The sequence below is a fragment of the Lactuca serriola genome, chromosome 1 (genome assembly GCF_051521515.1).
Source record: "Lactuca serriola cultivar US96UC23 chromosome 1, Lser_US96UC23_V15, whole genome shotgun sequence".
In the NCBI taxonomy this organism is placed as follows: Eukaryota; Viridiplantae; Streptophyta; class Magnoliopsida; order Asterales; family Asteraceae; genus Lactuca; species Lactuca serriola.
Window position 1 is genome coordinate 42,820,939 of NC_136408.1, and position 15,882 is coordinate 42,836,820.

Sequence of the window (15,882 nt, forward strand, 5' to 3'; positions counted from 1 at the left end):
GTGATGAAACGGATTTTGTTATGAATGAAATTATGTTTTAAAAATGAAAAATTGTTTTGGAAATTTTCGTTGTTACAAATTTCCAGTTTAATTATAAGAGTTTATTGAGTATTTATTAAATTTAATTTCTAATAAATAATCAGTTATATCAAGTTGTTGTTAGTGTGACCCATTAGTATCATATTTTAATTAGCAATATCACTTTAATATGATTATTGAGCATACTAGATCCTTCACTTTTGACACCTTATAGACCTAGAGCTAGACAAACACTTGTAATCGTATTTCTATCATCATCTCTGTAATTTGCATTCAAATCAATAAGATCATACAAGGCATGTGATTATTATCACCTCCCAAGATTTTATGTTGGAGATCTTATCAAGGATGAAGGGCTTTCCTTGTATATCACTTGTTCAATTATGTTCTAATTTTGTTAATCACTTCAACTACAACACCACAACCTCACATGCAATTTGGTTGATATCCATTTGATCGATTTTTGACTAAAACACCTATTACAGCATGAGTTCGAACATCAAGGCTATGCAGAAGTCTATCATCTTCACTAAACTGATGTTTAGGAGTTTTCTTAATAGCACCAGTCTTCACGCCATCTTTTGTTTCATCAAAGGTGGGAACAACTGGACCTTTTTTAATAATGTCTAGCATATCAGGATCCATGGTTTCAAGAACAACTGTAGCTTTGTTTTTCCACTTGAGGGAGTTCTTTTCATCTAAAGTAAGAATTTTGTTTCTAGAGGTGGTATTAGAGAAATGTTTAGAGTTGGAAGAAGAAGATGAATAAGAAGGTTTAGTCATTACGAGATAAGGTACCTAATCTAATACTAATTGAAGTATCAAAATAAGAACATAAGTAATCAAACAATGACAAGAACAGGAAGAGATTAATCATAAACAATTTTTGATTAAGAAAATCTCTCACAAAGAGAGAGTACACAAAGCTATGTCTACATACAACCCTAGTGTAACTTATATACTAAGTTGATGACTATTCTAGATTCAAATCCCTACATATAATGGAATTAAATAACTACGATAACTACCATATATGAAAGATATATACTATACAAAACAGATCATATCATAAAGATAACAGATCATGAAAAACTTACCCAACAAGTAATATATCATATTGTATTCTGAAGCCCGATCGACTTCTTTAGCACTGATGATGTATTCAGTGTGGTCAAGGTTTTACACATCAGACTATAAGGTTTGATCATAAAAGGGTGAATTTCTTTCATGTTTGATTCCATTCTCTTCGCAAAACGTGTCAAACTCTTGGTTGAAATATTCTTTGCATTTATCTAAGTGAGGAATTTCTAATGCGTCTTTCAAGTTGATTTTCGAATTCAACCTTATATAGTTTAAATGCATCAAAAGCTTCATATTTTGATCTCAGTAGATAAACATGTAGATATCAACTAGATTCGTCACAGAATGTGATGAAATGCCTTTTTCCTCTTTGAGTAAGTATTCCATTTAATTCAATATATATCAAAATGAATCAAATCAAGTGATGATGTAGTTCTATTAACTAATGGAAATGGTTTCTTTGTAAATTTTGATTTCACACAAGTTTCATATTTTTCAAAATCCTTGTTTCATATTTTAACATTCCTTTAGTTTTCATATCTTTCAATGTTTTTAATATTAGTGTGTGTTAAATGTTTATGTTATGAAGAAATTGAACAAACAAAATAACTAGAAAAGTTCATTTCATTCACATATGTAATCATACCATTAATTACATCATTCATATCAACACTAGACATTTTTCAACACTTGCACCATCACTATCAACACCTAGCCTACTCGCATTGCCCTAATCACTAAGGAAAGACGATACATTCCTAAACAATTGTTCGCCTCCCAACATAAATTTTTTCCTTACTGATCATAATTTCTCTAACTCCATCTTTAACCCACCTTTTTCAAACGTCTGTAAAAACCAACCCTTTCGAGATAGTAGGGACATTAAGAATATATCGAAGAGTAACCCAGCTCCCATGTGTGAACTTCAAGCGAACACCACCTCTCCCTTGAACTTCAACTCTATGACCACCTGCATAGATCATGATCATCCCCGGTGCTGCTGGACGATAAGTACGAAAGCTTTCTTGTTACCCACAAACATGCATAATGGATCCAGTTTCTACAAACCATCCTCGAGCATAGATTGCTCGAGTCAGAGAAGAGATCATGAAAATCTCTCCAAGGCTCACATATTCCACCATATTTGTAACCTAGTCGACTGCATGTGCTACCAGTCCTAATTTTCTATTTTGCATTCTCTCGCTTAGTGCCCAAGACTTGGTCTTATGACCAGAACCCCCGGCTGATAAGTGGTGCACACTCGATCCAACTTTACCGTGTTTGTTCTTGATATGAGTTTCCTCCTTAATGCGGAGGTGCTTTATCAGATCGTCCAAGGAGTAGTCCTCAGATTTGTGCATAATTCTCTTAGAGAAGTCTTTCCATGAGGGTGATAGTTATGCGATGACCCTGCCAACCTGAAAGAGTTATGGTAAAGAGATGGAGAGCATGTTTAGCTTGTTGACCATGACATGTAGTTCATGTACTTTCTCCAGTATAGGTTTGTCCTCAACCATTTGAAAATCTAGGTACTTAGACACTAGGTGATTGTTAGTACCTTCCTCATGTGTCGTATACTTAAGTTCCAAGGCTTTCCATAACTCTCTCGGATCTATGACTGGCACATACATATATTAAAGCCACTCAGATTGGGAGTTCTTGATGTGACCCACACATAGTTCCTCAGAATCTTTACGCAGAGCCCTTCGTTTGTCCAGATAAAAGATGACATTTGGATCCATAGTCTTTCTTGCTTAAGGAATATGATCAGTAGGAATTGAGGTCAAGTTAGGGTCTAAAACATAAGCAAGCTTCAACACATGAAGCATGAACTTGAACTTGTCGCCCCGACAGGTTTAGTTCTAACCATCAAATCGGCCAAGCTTGAAACACTCTTGGTTCATGAGTCGGAGACTAGAAGTTAGGATTTCGGTTTCCATAAGTCTAAAATATATAATGTAAAAAGCTTTAAGATTATTGAAATTAAGTAGAGATGCAAACAGGGGTGGATATTGTCGGATACCACAAAATCCGTCCCCACACCCGACCTCCGATCCACATATCCATCCCCGCCCCGCCCCGCCCCTCTAAATCCCCGACAGGTTCGGGTACAAAAATCTTTGCCGAATACGGGGAACCCGATGAATACCTATTTAGTAAAAAAATTGTAAATCTGAAAAATATATAAAAATAATACATAATAATAATAATCATGATAACCAATACAATTTAGAGTTCTTACTTCATTCGCATACACGAAATAGTAAAAAAGATAACCACAAACCAATACTTAACAACTAAAATAAAAACAAAATCCATAACATTAAAGTTTGTTTAAATAAACCAAAATAAAAACCACAATTCTTCATAAACTAAAAATCAAAATCCATAAAGCTTGGACCCGCTTCATCACCTTTTATAACTTCAAACATTGCAAGATGTTTTTCTTTATTTGAATGTGCACCTAACAATAAAAAATAAACAAATATAAGTCTTGTTACAAAATATTTTATGTTAAAAAAAAGTAAAATATAAAAGGGTTAGAATATAGAAAACCATACCTAATTTCTCATCCCATAGCCAATCTTGGACACAAATTAATGCTTCTAATGTATCCGAATGAAGCCTATTACGATGAGGAGTGACATATCTTTCACCGGTACTAAAATCTGATTCATAAGCAACTTTAGACACTGGTATAGCCAAAACATCTTTAACAACTCATTGCAAAGTAGGATATTTAAGACCATTCTCCTTCTACCATGCTAAAATATCAAAATCTTCGGTCCTTGGAAAAACATTCTCCTCTAAATAATAATCTAACTCAGACTTGTAAGTATCAACAGTTGAATTGGTACTCACAAATAAATCAAAACCCGCCAAAGGATCTCCACAATCATCAATATCCATGCCAAAATCAGAAATGTTCAACGAAAAATCGATTTCTTTGGCATCACATGGCTTGTATTCTTTTAGCAAATCATAAGTCAACTTCTTAACCCGCTCAACTTCATGTGTGTAACATTCCAACTGTCAGGTATCAGTATTATTCCTTCTAAATTTCAAGTTTTAAGGTCTACTCGACGAGTTGACGCTATGACTCGTCGAGTAGAAGCGGGGCAAGACACATCATTCAATGAGGGACTCAACGAGTCGGCAAGGGGACTCGACGAGTAGGAGCTGATAGAGGAAACCCTAAATTTAAGAGGTTTTGCACCCTATATATTGGACCATTAGCGCCTCCCGCTGTCCTTTATCACCCCTTGAGAGCCAAAAACCCTAATTTCTGTGAGTGTGAGCTTGGAGAGTGTTTTGGAGCTTTGGGAAGTGATTTTTGTGAAGGAAACTTGTAGATCAAGAGGCTAGCATCAAGGATTTTGTGTGGATCCAGAGTCTACTTCAGCTTGGGCACGTTTTGGAGGTAACAAGTTGTTACCTTGACCTCTTTTCTTCTAGAATCTTTTATATGTGAAGATTAGGGCTTTCTTTAGCTATTCATGAAGGGATTATGTTATGGGAGCTAGATCTGAAGTTGAAACTTCAGATCTGAACCTCTTTTGAGCCCTACGTTCATAAAGTTCCTAATAGGGTCATGAAGGAACCCTTGTTTATGAGTAAAGTCCTATTTCAAGCTTAGATGTGGAATTTGAGGCATGCAAATACGTAAAGGTAGCAACTTTACGTTGCTAATACACTCTAAGGACCTAGATCTACTGTTTGGAACAAAGGGATAGCTCAGAATCGCTTGATCGTGAGAATATGCATATGGACTCGGCGAGTCTGGGAAATGACTCGGCGAGTCGGGTAGGGTTTTGTCCAGTTTGGTCCCGCATGGACTCGGCGAGGTCTGGAAGATAACCCGGCGAGTCAGTTTGGACCTCCAAGCACTAAGTCACGTATCGAATTGGCGAGTCTGCTAGAGACTCAGCGAGTCGAGTCGAGAAATTCTAGAATCAGTAGGGACTCAAGGCAAAGAAAGTTATATTCAGCAAATAGGTCAACATGGACTGTTGACCATTGACCAACAACTTGATTGGACTGTGGGATGTATTGTACCTCCCAAGGGCATTTTGGTAATTTTAGTGATTTTTGAGGGGGCCACTTATGGGTACAGGCGAGGTGGTTGGAGCTTTATCTGGACGTGTGGGAAGTATCATTCCGAGCTACTAGCAAGGTGAGTTATCATCACTATATCAATAGGGTCTAAGGCACCAAGGCCGAGCCTTTAGTTATTATCTTGGTTGTGGTATGCTATATGTGGTTATGATCTGTTAGTTCGGTATCAGAATAGGCAGTATGTTATTATGCTCTTATGATCCGTAGGGATTGGTATGTTAGTGACCTGCTAGGTCGGTGCTCTGGTTATGAGGGATTGTTGGTATTAATGATCAATGTGATAAGTTATGTTTGATACCTGTTTATGCTAGTATATGTTAGTTATGCACACATGATTATTTGCTTGATGTTTGGGTTGAGGCGGTCCTACTTTGTGCTGAATGCCAACATACCCTACGAGCGGTCCGAAGAGACTGTAGGCTGAGGAGGACGGTCCAGTCATGTTGAAGGCTCGGGATAGACTCAGATTGACTGTAGGCCCTGCAGGGCGATCCGGTCAGGCCGAAAGCCCAGTATGCATGTTGTTGATTATTTTTTTACTGATATGGTATTATCGGTGTGGTTTTGGTATTTTAGGGGTAGCTCACTAAGCCCGAGTTTTAGTTTATTGTTTCAGGTACTTCATGAGATCATGGAAAGGCGAAGGCGTGACCGTACTGCTCCACCTCCTTATGATTTTCTTATTAGGACACTCTGATGAATAATATTTTGAAAACATTTTTGTAAAACACTATTTGTTTTATGGTTGAAAAAGTTTAAATTTGGCTTAAAATGCTTGGATGTTACAATGTGGGGATTCATCACCATACATTTTGGGAAAATAATACTCAATCAACTTCATTTTGAATCTTGGGTCCAATATAGTGGCTATGGCTAATACTTCATGTATAAGAGACCAATATTGTTCAAACTTCCCAGCCATATTGGTAGCCATTGTCTTGATCTCCACATAAGGTGATATAGCACACTCTTGAAGCAATATTCAGATCTCACAAATCTTTGGGAAAAAAGAGATTGGCAATTGGATATTTGACCCAAGAAAACATCTCAGTCGCGCTATAAAACAGTTTGAGTTTCTCACACATCACTTTTGCTAAAAGCCAATCATGATCACTAGGTGCTTGCTTGTAGCTTTTATCTTTTTGTACAAGGTGATTGAAGACTTCTTTATAAGGAATCTCACTCATAAGCATCAAATAAGTTGAATTTCATCTAGTTTTACAATCCAAAACTAACTTTCTTTTACTTGAAAGAGACAGACCATCCTTCGTTTCCTCAAAATTCTCAACTCTTTTTGGAGTTGCAGTCTAGAAAACAACACTCTCTCGAATGGACTCTATCCCACTTTGAATTGCACTTAACCCTTGTTGAACAATTAAGTTCAATATATGTGCACAACATTTCATGTGAAGCAACTCCCCTTTCAAGAGAAAATTATCATGTCTCAATTTTTCTTTCATATTCTCCATCAAAGAAAATTTTACACTACAGTTATCTAAAGTCAAGGTAGATAACTTGCAATCAATGGACCATGCAACCAAACACCCAATTAATGCTTTAGTTAGCGTTTTAGCATTATCAAGGGCTGGAACATACATAAACCTACAATTTATAAAATAGAAAAATAATTAGTTCACAATTAAAAAAGAAAGAATATAAAAGAGTCAAAATAACTAAATACCTTAAAATTTTACTTCACAAGTTCCACAAATCATCAATATAATGTGCAGTGACAACCATGTAACCTCTTTTTTGGTTAGAGGTTGTCCACATATCAGTTGTCACATAAATTCTGCCTTGGTTAGAATTCAACATCCTTTTTAGTTTTAGTTTTTCACTCTAAAAAATGTCCTTTATGTCACTCGTAATGGTAGTTCGTGATGCATGTTTAAATAACAGGTTAACTGAATTAACAAAATTTCTAAATCTAACATGTTGCACCATGTTCAGTGGATACTCATGAAAAATGATCATCTTTGCTAGTTCTTCACGAGAAACATTATGATCAAATGTATGTGCACCAAGTGATACAGGACCATCTTTTTTTCTTGGCGTGGATTCAAGATCGATTGTCTTATGTCTTTATTATTTTTCACAAACATTTTTTGTAATGCTCATGTAAGTGTGTAGTCCCATTCTTGCTTATCCCACTCAATTTTTTCTTACGGTAGTTGCATATCGCCTTATCAACACCATCAATCTTTTGCTTTTTAAAATGTCTCCAAACTTTACAAGTTAATCTTCTGTTTGTATTTTCAGCAGCCTCTGCATTTGTTGTTCCAGCCCGCTCACCATCTGTTGTTCCAGCCAATTGTCCATCTGCTGTTCCAACAGCCTCAACACTTGGTTGTGGGGCTCGTTGATCTTGAATGTCACCGCAAAAGGATAAACAAGATGTAATCAACATCACAATAAACATGATTCTTTTTTGAATCAGATAAGTTTAAAGAAAGCTAAATATGGACAAATTGTAGTTATAGGGGAAAAAACTTAGACATATTGCACTGTCAAGCTCAAGGTAAAAAAAAGGCCATATCAGATTACAACCACAACAAAAAGTCGAGTGCAGGTAAATTTAGATGGACTGATTACGACCACAACACATATAAGTCAGAAAAATTAAGATGGACAGATTACAACCACAACAAAAGTAGCCATATCAGTTTAGTATACATACATATCTAGAGCATTAAAGAAACCAAGTTCATGAAATATATTACCAATCAGCAACAAAAAAGTTACATATTATTTCATGATTCATGAAAGAGAAACCAAATTCATACAAATCCGGTTAATGAAAATCTAGTAATCGCATATGGACACATTGCTGGAACAAAAATCACTGAATTAATTGACTAATATAACTAAAATCGAGTACAAGAAAATCGAGTGAAGGGTTAATCAGTTCCAAAATAGATGCAAGTGGGTAATCATGTTTCTACAAAACCATAGTTTAATCAGGTTTCTACAACCAAAATCACTCAATGAGTGAGTAATAACCAAAACCGAGTGCAGGAAAATCGGCTGGAGGATTAATTAGTTACAAATTAATCTAATTTACTAAAATCGATTACCTGGGCTTAGGATTTTCTAATGAAGCCAAAACTTCTTGTACGCTATTCTCCTTCAATTCCATGAGTGCAGACTAGGTTAAAGCGAAGGTGAAGGATTGATGTCGTCGGCTCACCGTGAAGATTGAATTGTATAGTGAAGGATTAATGTCGGTGTGAAGGTTAAATGTGAAGGATTCACTGAAGAACGAGGGGTCGATTCTAGAATAAGATGAAGTTTGAATATTGAACTGAACAAGAATCATAGAGGAATGAAGGGCTTAAGCGAAGAAGAATAATTTCCGTGTGTGGCTGCATCTTTTTATAATGAGTTCTTGATTCTAGGAGAATCCGAGAAGAGACTAGAGAGAGAATAAGATCGGTGATTCAATCAATGCTTAAAGAAATGAGTCGAAATATTGAACTCTTGAAGCGTCGTCTTGAACTTGATATTGTGAATAAGATTTCCCAATTCCCATAAACATTTATTTTATATATATATATATATATATATATATATATATATATATATATATATATATATATATATATATATATATATATATATATATATATATATATATAATATCAGGTTTTAAACGGGGCGGATAATGTCATAACCGTCTCCGACCCGTCCCCGCTTCGAGTATAAATATTTTCATCCGTCCCCGCCTCGTTACCCGTTAAGACGGGTAATACCCGACCCGTTAGGTTCGGATCCCCACAGGTAGCGGGTAATACCCGATCCGCTTGCATCCCTAAAATTCAGACTTGATATTTAAACAATTCGATAATTATTATTATGAACTAATCACGACTTATTTAGAATTTACAAACAAACGAATGGATAGATAATATCTCCCTATTCTAATAAATAAATAAGTTTATTCTCCTATTGACAAGTGTCATAGTATTAGAACTCTTCATTAATATTATATGTCACATATCATGTCACTTGTCAACCTATTAATAATCACTTTCAAATTTCAAATTTTAAAATTTTCATTCTAATTACATTAAATTAATAATTGATTTTCCTTTTTAAATTTTAAATTTCAAAATTTTCACTCTAATTATACTAAGTTAATAACATCAGATTAAAAAATAAATTAAAATTAATATAGATTATAAGGTGATATAACTTCATCTATTTATTTAAGACAAAATTGCAAAAATATCCCTGTGGTATGCATTTTTTTGAGGTTTTAGTCCAAACCACGACTTTTTTGGATTGGTAGTCCTTTTGAGCTAGTTTCATTGTATATTTGGTCCCTCAGTAAATTGAAATGACTATAATACCCTTGGGGTATTTATTTTTTATTTTTCTTTCATTTTTTAAACCAAATAATTATTTATATTTATTTAATTTAAAAATAATAGCTCTCTCTCTCTCTCTCTCTCTCTCTCTCTCTCTCTCTCAAAAGTCAACTCATGGAAACTAGTAAAATCATTTTCTTCCTGATCAAATGTGGTCATAGACAAAATGTGAAACTTTTGCTTCTTCCTAATATACCCGCTCACCATGTCCAGCACCACCTTGATCAGTTTGGGTTACTGAACTTCCTTATTGTTCACACAAAAGTCAGCTCATAACCCTACCTTTTCCACCCTATAACCACTGTGATTGGTCCTAAGAACATCCTATGTGCTCATATAAACCCTAATGCTTGGATCTAGGTTTCTCTATTGTACATGCAAGTTATCCAAGACTATAAACCCTAATTCTAGCATACAAGTAATCATATTAACATAAGAATAGGTTTAAGATGTTACCTTGATTGTTATGTAGCAATAACAATCCCAAATCTCCTTGTATTGACTTTAGAAAGCCTAGAGTCACAAATGTCACTCCTCTAATGGTTCACAAACATCATAAGCAAGAGGATGAAGAGGAGAGAGGATGGAGGTTGCCCTAAAACGTGTGAAACCCTAGAATAAGTCTCTTAGCCACGTTTTTGGTCCTTAAAGGGTCTATATATAGTGAGGCTATTAGGGTTATCTAACAAGGAAACCCTAATTTGGATGCTTAAGCCCTAAGCAACCCATGGACTCCTTTAATTAAGGCCTTGGACGATTTCCTTATGGGCTTCCCCATAGAATTCGTTCACTCCTTATTATAAGGCAATCCATGGCCCAAATTTCAATTATCTTATAATTACAATTCTAGTCCCTTAAGTTTAATTAATCTCTTTTAGTCACAAAACTAATTACCAATTAACTATTGACTAATATTAATTAAACAATATGATTTCTCCTTTAATATATTATTCTCATAATATATTAATAAATCATATTTAATACTTTCTCTCCATAATTCATCCTATCAAGTTGCTTTGGTGAAGGCAACCCAAAAGGACCATGCACCATCGGGTCAAGTACATACCAAAATAGTTATGGACTTAGACACTAATCCAACAGTCTCCCACTTGGATAAGTCTAATAACTATTATGCGTATGACTTCAGATCCTGATCTGCAATCGTAGCTTTCTAAAGCCGCTGTCAACTCTGATCCTATCAGATACGCGTGTCCTTTAGATAAGGGATCATATATTCCTCCATTCTAGATATTGTAAGACATGATTTCTAATCATTCTCTTTGTACTATTTCTCGAATTCCGATTTATGACGACTGACTAATTGAACAAATCAAATTAGCCCTAGCCCGGCCGAGCATTTACGTTTGTCATTACTAAATCATCGAGGCGCCCAAATATATCGCTTTTATCCTACTTTGGATAAAAGGAACGGATAAACTTTGATACAATGCTTGCTTGCACTCACTCACCGAATCACACACAACAATATGTTTTATAACACCAAGTTACTAGTGCGTTTACATATTATCAATGTGCAACCGATTTGCAAGATACAACTCACACATCTCGGTTTCAAGAATATAAGATGTTATCGTCTCACCAATCACTCATGAAACAATTCATGGAGTGATCCAAGTGAGCGTGGGTTTAATCCAATGATCAAATCATATTTATAAGCACTCATGAATGTTGCAGCAAACATTTGCTTATGTCTAATGCTCTTTAGACAATCCACACACCAATTCACGACAGTCTTCTTTCATATCTACTTCCAACATATGAACGACTGTGGCCCGTTCGAGTAATTTGACTGTTCTAAACCAATTAAATTATTCAGGAAGTCAAAACATTCAAAGTGAAACACAAGAATAATACTAATCCCATATGGCCTCAAACCTTTGAGCATAAATAAAACACCTTTTATTTATCACCATATCGATTACTCATTATTTGTCGTTTCGGGTAATCAACTTCTTACTTGAATTATTACACTTGTCCCATGCTTCTAGCATGCACACAATGTTTACCTATGGTTCTTACTTTGTGAAATAGACCAAATTGAGCACATTCCCAATCATTCTCATTTCATAACTCCAAATCCTTTTTTCATAAGTGAAAGAATATCAAATTCTTGCTACTTATAGAATATGCTAGATTCTAACATTTTATGCAATGATCCTTTCGTAATATCACTGCACCAAAGTCACAAAGACTATTGCCAATGAGATTACAAAGTCCTCTATCGGAGATTGTTACAATACAATTCCTTAGATATGATGTCTCTCACTCAAAGTACATTCCTTTGAACATCCTTTTGCATAAAGGTTTCTAATCTATTCATAGATTTTCAATATTCAATTCCCAATATGGACACGTTTCCATATTTTCCATATGACAACTTATTCTTAATAGAATCTTATATATTCATAATAATGTCAATATGGTCCATCCAATATGGAAACATTTGCATATCTTCCAATACTATACTTCTAACTACTCACAAGCGACCAATCCTCGGCAAACTTTGGATTGTCCTTTGATAGTTGTTTAATTATTTTAATCAAAACCGATTCTAGTCCCTTTTCCCTCTAAATGCGCTAGACATTTGGAAAATTTTAGAATGGTCAAATATTATAGCCTATGCAATCGATCCTATACCCGAAGCGTATGGGACACAATGCATAATGTCTTACATAAAGAATTGATACTTTATCAATCTTCCGCCATAATATTTCATTTGCTATGTTCTCAAAATTCGAATTGTGAAGAGGAATGTCGTAATCATAATCAAAATTTTAAGAACACACTATGTACCTTTGACTAAATTTATTAACATTTCTCAACCTAAGCCTTTAGATTTGAAATGAAGCATAATATTCTCTCCCTTAATTATAGCAAAATAACTATTCCATCCTTGCAACTTTGCAAAGAATGACTCTTGTTTTCTATAATTAATATTGCCAACTTGCAATACTTTCCTTAATAATCATACAATCATAACATTTTTGCTCCCACTATCATGATGATTATTATAAACATAACACTTATGCTCCCACTAGCTTTGACATGTATTCAGAAACATCTTAACTTTCAGAAAAACAATACCTATTGAATTTCTTAAGTCCATGTTTCTAATATTTAATGCTTTGATAACCTTTTATCAAGGCTTTTTGAACTTATACACATTTGTCTTAGATAGTTCATATGTGTGTCTAAACAATTAAGACTAATTGCCAAACCTCACAATTCAAATCATGGAAAGGGATACCGTAACCATGATCAAATTTGAGAATGCAATTTTACAATCACTATCTTCTTAAAATCTTTCTTAGTGAAAGCATTTCCTCATAATCATTTTCATGAAGGAGGAAATCTTATGAAACTTAGATTTAAACGGTGTATGTGTTCCTATCCATGTAATTTGTTAAAACCAAAGTTTACGACAAATTCAAACTCAGATGGATCGAACTTTCTTAATCTCGATTTCTTGCCTTATGGTAGCACAGCTGCCCACCATGTCTTCCAAGTAGTTAAGCAGCTCACCTTTTCTTATCAATGTACTTTCCATTGATCAAGGTCCTTGACTTTTATGCATTCAAATGAGAACTCATAGGACTCACATGCATAATTAACTCGATTGGATTGGCACATAAACAAAATAATGTCAACAAGATAGGTTGTAAACCTCAACTCGTGTGCTAGTGATGATCGATAAGGTTTATTTGATTTGTTCTTGAACCTTTTTCAAACATTAAGACTCCCACTGACTCCTTGACATATAAGATTCTCTTGTCAATAAACATTTCTTGACAAACAATTATTCAAGAGTTAGCGTAGCTTTTATCAAAACATTTCATAAATTGGTCCTAGTTAGTCTTTGTCTTATCCAAGACATCACAACTTTTCCATATTTGATGAATGCTATAAACCTTCTTAATACTTATCACTCAATATTACAATCTTAACTCTAAGACTTGTTTTGGAACGAAGTATGATTGACTTTCTGATTTAACCATTTCTTCAATTCTTGATTCCTCTTCTTAGACATACAATTGCACTAAGACTCACTTAGAGGATCAATTGAGATATGGTTCTTAATCATTAAGACCTATCATAAAGCATTAAAGGTACTCTCCCTTCTTCTTAGAATAGAGAAACTTTTATCTTTCTGCCTACTTGATTCTTCTTATTCGTTCTGCTATTGATTTAAACTTTTTCAATCAATTAAGAATTACACTTAATCTTATAAGTATAATCATATTTACTAAACCTTTAGTAAATCATGACGAATATCTTTATTATTCTTGTGGTGGACTTGATCAGCACACAACTTTGTGTACTCGATCTCCTAGTCCTTCACTCGACACTTTGTCAATGAATTAGTTTAATTTCCAAATATAAAATTTCTTATTCATCGTGCAACCAAGTTGCATGATTCCAAGTTTCTATCTAATTGAAACTTGGGCGATGAGAAACTCTCCCTATTTGGTAAACTCTCGACTTTCCATAAATAACATAATAAGAACCAAATCCATTATTGCTAATAATAGAAACATTCAAACATCAATTTTTCATATACGCTATTGCAAGGATAAATAAATAATATAAAATCAAATTTTATTTTATTGCGGAAAAATTTTGTCCTTACAATGCAATTCATTGAAAAACTATGCTAATACATATTTCTTAGCAATCTAATTCTAACTCTAAGTAGTAGCTCAAGAATCTAATCTTCGAGAAATGTGATCGAAATCCATTCCTTCACGGTTAGATTTTGCTCACTTCTTCCCTTAAGCTTCATTTCTTTTCTTCGATCCTACAAACATCAATTGTAATCTTATCACATTATGTATTAAGAATCTAGAATAGAAGCTTAAAAGAGTTAGTTAATGGATTTTACCTATATTAGAGCCATACGTTTCGACTCTCCCATCTCTTAGATCTCTTAGGTAAATGGGGCAGCTTCGTCTCCAATGCCCTTTCTCTTGGCAACAAAAGCAAATTGACTCTTTTGGAACATGACATGGAACTACTTCAGACATTGCCTTTCTCTTATGATCAAACTTTTCGATCATAGCATGTCTTTCGTTGCCATTGTCTATATCCATATAGGTCTTGAAGGCAGATTCACCAATCAACTTTGCTTTTCTATTGCGCCAAACCATTGCTGATTCAGCAGTAATAAGCATATAGGTGAGATCTATAAGGGTCACGTTGCGGTTCATCATATAGTACTCTCTTACAAACTCACTATATGAGTTAGGGAGTGACTGAAGAATCCAATCAACAGTCATTTCCTCACAGACAATGGATCCCAACATTCTTAACCTATCAATGTGTGACTTCATCCCTAGGACATGTGCACACACCGACTTTCCTTCTTTATGTTTACTTGCCTAAAGGGCTTGAGTGATCTTGAACTTTTCAAGCCTTTGAACTTGTGGGTTAGGGAGAATAATTGGAGGAGGTGGAGGAAGTGAAACATGATATCTTGTTCCTCGATCGAATTGTGGAATATCATCTTCATGTGGAAAGCTTGTTCCACGGGATTTGGGAAGACCATAGTTGTCGAACTTTGACATCTACAAAACGGGAGAAAACAAATTCAAGTTAGTTGATTGATTGAGTCCTTAGTAAATCACCCAAATGAGATACTAAGGCTGGGACCCAACACAATATTCTACAACTCGGGAGAGGGATGCCGTAACCCAAATTGCAGAACATTTGAAGGTAAGTGAATGACGATTCACTAATTTCCACCATGAAAAACGAAAAAGAAATTTAAGTTTTAAATCTATGAAAACTCCTAGATCCTTTGAGATTCATTGAACATTTCATTGGCATGTTTAAATCTTGATATGCCCCTCTTGTTTGTGACTGGGATGCCGAGGATCACAAAGCGGGTGTGAATAACCATGCAAACTTACATGGTGCCCTCACATGTTACAGTCATCTATTCGATGTGCCGTTAAACCACACACGCTCCACCGAACTATGACAAACATTGAGTCACCCTTTGCTACCTTTGCTTAGAACCATGTAGTGTGTCGGTAAACCACACACGCTCCACTAATGTCTTCGCAAGGGCACAAAGTGTAATTTCATGGAATTGCATCAATTCACTTTAGCCTAAGTAACTAAGATTGGGAATTTGTAAAACATTCAGTTACTTTAGTAATTCATTATACTTATAATGGAAGGTTTCGTCCTATCCTACCCATTCGGCTAACGACCCTCCACTAGTCAAGACTGCGGTGGGTAAGAGTGGATACCCATTCAA

General features: G+C 35.0%; 1 long non-coding RNA gene across 1 annotated transcript; it reads right to left on the reverse strand.

Annotated features, from left to right (window-relative positions):
• Positions 1-5,870: 5,870 nt before the first annotated feature.
• Positions 5,871-8,749, reverse strand: LOC145086023 (uncharacterized). Its single transcript, XR_013700278.1, has 3 exons — positions 8,310-8,749; positions 6,917-7,599; positions 5,871-6,837 (listed from the first exon to the last, which is right to left on the reverse strand). It is a non-coding gene; the product is annotated as an uncharacterized LOC145086023 (long non-coding RNA).
• Positions 8,750-15,882: the final 7,133 nt, after the last annotated feature.